Raw genomic sequence first — 6000 nt, forward strand, 5'->3', positions numbered from 1 at the left:
GTTGTCTTGGCACAGAAGGCACATTTGATGGATCAGGATTTTGCACTATTGCCCAAAAAAAAAGATATAGAAAATAAAAAGAACAGAACAGACTAATTATTTTTTAGTTCATGAAATCATAATCTTGATAGGACTAATTATCCCATATGATTTCTAATAGCCTGACAAATAATAATAGCAATAGAATAATAATAATGAAAAGGTGTGTGTGCCGGTGGAGGTGTGTGCCTGACGTAAAAATGTGAATGACTGGATCGGTCATCAGGAAAGTTGCGTGTTTGCGTTGGTAACAGTGGTGGGTGTGTGAGGGGAAAATTAATATGATAACCGATCCGTTCGGTAAAGCTATAGTCTACATTAGGTAGTTAGAGATGGATAACTTTACTTTGAAGTTACGTTACAACGATTATTGAGCTAGTCTGCCTCGCAAAGTATAAAAAGATAGCGAAGAGAAATATACCTGGAATATTATCCGATGGAACAAGGTCAGTTCCAGGATCGGAGATGTCCAGCCGGCTCTTTTTTCGACAGGGAATGAATTCATTATCTGAATCACTCTCAGCGCTGGATCAACTGTCCAGGGACCAAGAGACATCGCTGTCCCTATCCGTATCTGCTCCTCCATCAGACTCCTCATCGTCAAGCATTCTAAGCATGGCTAAAACCTCTGTGGCTGTCATTGTTCGTTTTGATGACATTTTGTTAGCTCAAATGTATAATATTTATTAGCGTCGGAATAGCGTGAACAAAAAAAGCCAAATCGTTGCTATGCAACGGGGACACTCATTACAGAGGCGGGAAATGTAGCGGAAGTTTTATGATATCTAATGCGTGCGGTCAAAATGACCGCCATGGCCATTCTAGGTAGAAATACTCAGAACTGTTTTGTGTTTTCTGATTTTAATAAAATAACAGTGTCAGAATAAAATATACACATATTTAGGAAAAGTCAGAGTCATACAGCCACATGGATTTTATTTTAACCCTCAGAGACCGACGGCATCGTAGACGACGCCACATGTCACCTCCGATAAATATTTATATTATTCGATGACAGATTTATCAATTTTCTTACCGTTTTTTCCAGCAGAAAGCTAACGAGCTAGCCATAACGTCTTGGATATTGTCTTTGGTGTCTTTCTAGCCTTTACAGAAGGTTTTCTATCCAGCCTGGAACTTGTGCATCCTTTCGGAGTTTTTCAGCAATAAATCCAAACGTTTATTTCCAACTTTGATACACTTGAAGTCCATAATTTATAAATATTCCGTCATTTTTGCCGCTAACTCGATGCGAGCTGCCATTTTGGATAACACGTGATGGTTTTTGACCAATTACAGGCTGATCCGTCTTAAACATTGGTGTGCGTCATTACGCACGAACCAAGCTCTGATATAGTGGAGAGAGAGAGACGCACGGAGACGCGCGTTTCACAGAGAAACACAGAGAAATGGATGTAAATCGAGCGCTGGCCTTTTTTGATGCCATGCAGGATGATAGATTTTCAGGAGAACAGAGCTTTTTGACAGATGAGAAACTAGATTACCAGGATAGACCCAGCTGAAGTGCCATTTATTTATTTACTGTAAAAAAGTATTATAGTAGTATAATTGTAGTATAAAAGTATAAAAAGAATATAATAAATAAAATAGAAATGCAAAGCCTGTGATGTGGCCCTCTTTGTGATTGCTGATAGGAACTGTTTTGAGGCTTGGGACCAGTGAATTTCATGAGGCCCAAAACGCCTGGACTTCTTTTGGAAAAATGTAAATAGTTTTGGTTCTGTACAAGTTATAATGTTTATTCCTGTGCTCCAGGACTCCAAAGACACGAACAAACTGTTTTCCAGAGGAAATTTGATTAGCTTTTATTTATTTGTGTGTGATTTCAATAAATATTTGAGTGATTCAATTTCCGATTTATTTTTTCATTTGTCTTTATGGTCCCATAACTTATTTTACATTCAGGTGACATCAATGTAAAACAAATATGCTGAAAGTTCAAAGTACCAGTGATGTGGTATTGTATCTTGGATGAGACAACGTTTGCTTTATACAAAGGACGCTGTGACACGGGCCCCAAGACGAGGAGAGGTTTAAGCTGCCACAAAACACAACCACAAGAGAGACGGGAGCCGGGTTAACAGAAATGATCTTTTATTTAGCCAAGAACTTAGGAATTTAAACTAGTACTTAGGTTCCTCCCGGGCTGTGGTATCAACAAACCGGGCTTTGTTCACCACATCTGTTACAACGCTAGGCCACCTTAAAGGGGGAAGACAGAACTGAAGAAAGGCAACATCAAAGAAGATTTTGCAAGTCTAACTTTGTCTGCTTACTCTTCAGCTGGTTTCTCTCTTGGCCAACGTGTGCTTCAGCACCTCATACTGAAGGATTCTGTCCTTCAAACCATCTAACCTTGAGTGAAAAGGGTATCTTCCATGGCCACAGAAGAATAATTATTTCTTCGCCTGTACACAGAAGAATAATTATTTCTTCGCCTGTACAGTACTTTGAGCCAGTAGCAAAAACCGTGATCGTAAAGTGACTTGTATTGCAAACAAAACAGAACCAAATACATATTATGTACAAGTTTTATTAACTAAATATAGATATTTATATGAATATAAATAAACTAAACAACATACACACATGAATACATAAATAGGTTAGTGATAGGATGAAATTGGAAACCGGAAGAGGGTCTATGAGAAGAACCATCAGAATTTCATTTTCACATTTCATTGAATTGAATACTTAGATTTGTAGTGGGAACAATTCTTGAAGTTGTTGAAAATTTAAGTCGTTGATGGTTCCGGCAGTTCTCTTTCTCCAGGAACGCACGACTGGTTTGGTCAGGGCCTGGGGCCCTGTTGAGGCCATGGCGAGCACCCATGAGAAGTGAGGAAGTCGGAAGAGTGGGTGATTGGAGTCGTTGTTGGTTGGAGTCTTTGTTCCAAAACTCCTGAGATTGTCCTTGGTTCTTTGTGAGAGAGTCTTCTCTCTCCTGTCTGAGCCCATATCTGGTTGGATCGAGGCCTGCCGGGCCCTGGGGCCCCCGTGGAGGGGGAGGGGGTTCCCCAGGATCATCAGAGCAGTGTTGCGGCTGGATGAAAGAACTAAGAGAGAGAGGTCACATGTGGACTGTCTCTAATAAGGCCTGGAAAAGATCCTCCCCTAAGGGTTGAACTCGACCAATCAGAAAGGTGACATGTCTGAGAGGGAAAGTGGCTCTTAGTTGATTTACGGATCTTTGTCCCTAGCATGATTATACCTTCATTAATGCTCAGATAGCTATAACACATCCACACTGCATTCTAGAAGAAGGTGATGTACATCAAAGTGTGAGTCATTAAATGAGGATTAATTAGGTAGGAGGCATGATACAGGTGAGGTTACATTGATCGTTAGTTGGTTGTATACCAGGATACATACCATAATATATACCTAATAGTACACGAGACAGTAAACCATTTACACTTTGTGTACACTTTGTTTCTTTCACAGTTTTATGCTTGTTCATTTATAGATCAGTTAGTCTATGATTAATGCAGCAAAGTCTGTTTTAAAGAGGGTTTCTGTTTCATAGTCTCTCTCTTGAGTATGTGGCCACATTCCTCGGAGGTCGTAAAATCTCCTTATCATGCCCTGTAACATGACACTGTTTCTGCCCTTGTGTTTGTTCATTTGGGCTGTGTGAGGAGTTTCATAAACCTTTGTATATAATGAATAATTAGTATGTGTCTGATTGGTCCATACCCTACACTCTAAAACCCACTTTTTGCAACTGCTGTCTTAGACAACATACAGTTCTGCATTTCAACAAAGTTTGCTGCATAGGACCTACAGATAGGGATGGCTGACGCGAAACAGTCGTTCCGAAGCTTTGCGAGATCCCGAAGCGCAGATGTTTCGAAACACTGATTCGAAGCGTGATTCAAAACACCCATGTCACGTGACTATGGCCAATCGAAGCCTCGAAGTGTTTCACTAAATGTTTCATCAGGTGTGATCCGCCGAATCAGCGTTTGATTGACACGGTCGGAAACAGACCACACAATCGCACATCTGTATAAAAGTGAAATCAACGCATATTGACCTCGTGGGGTTTTGTGAGAGGAGTTTGATTTTGAGATAGTGGATTTTTGGTGATATAGTGACATTTATAGTGCGATTTGTTTAGTTATATTTAGGCTTACATTTAAATTTACACAACAGATTGACTGATAGGCTAGAGACACAGAGTATACATATAGTGACACATTAATAGATACATAGATATAAATATATATAGACAGCTAGATTAATAGATAGATAGATAGATAGATAGATAGATAGATAGATAGATAGATAGATAGATAGATAGATAGATATATAGATAGATTAAAGATAGCCTACATATATAAATACATATATTATAGATACATTTATAGATACATGTCTAAATACATATATTATAGATACATATTATATATATACACATCTAAATGATAGATTGTAGATACATATATCTAATTACATAGATAGATTAGAGATACATATCTAGATAGATTTGGATAGATAAATAAAATGGAGGCTCCCCAGAAGAGATGCCGTACATCTGTGGTGTGGGAGCATTTCCATTTAGAAACCCCAAATAAAGTGAGATGTGTGTATTGTGATCGGCAGCTCGCCTACTGCAACAATACATCATCCATGATGCGCCATTTGAGCAGCACTCATCCTGCCATTTTGCAGGGTGCAGAGGATGGCATTCCCCCTGTACCTAGGCCTGCTACTGACACTGCTGGGCCATCTAAGCAAGGTATGCATAGATGTATCCATCACCATCAACATCATCAGCATCACCATCACCATCAACACCAGTAGAAACACAGGGCATTTTATGGGAACTTTTTGATACTCGTATCCATCAAACCCAGATGATGCACAATGCTACAGCTGATGCCAAAGTGGAAGTAAAAAAATACATCAACGATGCGTATTTGCCCAGAACTCATGATCCACTAATTTACTTGAAAGAGAGAGCAGTAATCTTTCCTCATTTGTATGTCCTAGCTAAAAAATATCTTTGCATGCCAGCAACAAGTGTCCCTTGTGAGAGGATTTTTTCAAAGGCTGGAGAAATTATCTGTAAAAAAAGAAGTAGGCGAAGTCCTTCCACAGTAGAAAATTTAATATTTTTGAATAAAAATATGTAAAAAAGTGAGACATTGTGGCTTGATTTATTTTATTAATATTAATTTTGCAGGACCAAAATAACATTATGCACAGGGAGGAGCCTATAGGTTACAAGATTCACATATTAGAAAAGTACAATAATAAAAAAAAAACACATTTTCATGGCTCGTCAAGGTTGTTTCAGATCAACACCTACAAGTGACCACTAGGTGTCACCGTTGAGACGGGTGTCAGATTGATTCGAAGCCTCGAAACAATGTGGACCATTTGGTTCAACTGTTTCATTGCTTCACGAAGCCTCGATCTGCCCATCACTACCTACAGATGCAAAAACAAAACAATTCCAATATGAGAGTTAAATACCAAACACAACTCAGAACATACTCCTTTATTCAATATTGCAAAAAGCAATATAGAACACTCATCAACGACAGAGCTCACAACCAAAGCCACTGCTCTGCGCCCAATTCATGCTCAGAAACGAGCATCATGACTCTTCTTCACAGGTTGGGAGACAAGCAATTCGGAACACATTTCCAAGCAAGGAACTATAGAAATGATCCCTGAAAATATACTCTTAACAGTTTATAGAAACTCAATTGGCATTCCATTCTGCTGCGCTTCTCCTCTAAAATGGTTTTGCGTAGTTGAATTTTGTAGGCGCTAAAGTTTACGTGGCATTTTAGCGGACACATCGAGGCCAAAAGCAGAAAGGACTTCCACAATCTCTTTGAAGCCTACTATTAAGATATGTGAAATACAAACAACAATCCATAATGTCATACTTTTTTGCAGCATAGCTACCCGTTTCATGCTTTGTAG

General features: G+C 39.0%; 1 non-coding gene across 1 annotated transcript; it reads right to left on the reverse strand.

The window, feature by feature from the left end:
• Positions 1-5546: 5546 nt before the first annotated feature.
• Positions 5547-5757, reverse strand: LOC143730002 (small nucleolar RNA U3). Its single transcript, XR_013200244.1, has one exon. It is a non-coding gene; the product is annotated as a small nucleolar RNA U3 (small nucleolar RNA).
• Positions 5758-6000: the final 243 nt, after the last annotated feature.

The sequence above is a fragment of the Siphateles boraxobius genome, unplaced genomic scaffold (assembly GCF_051911475.1).
Source record: "Siphateles boraxobius isolate OS27281-9 unplaced genomic scaffold, OSU_SipBor_1 8, whole genome shotgun sequence".
NCBI classification, from domain to species: Eukaryota; Metazoa; Chordata; class Actinopteri; order Cypriniformes; family Leuciscidae; genus Siphateles; species Siphateles boraxobius.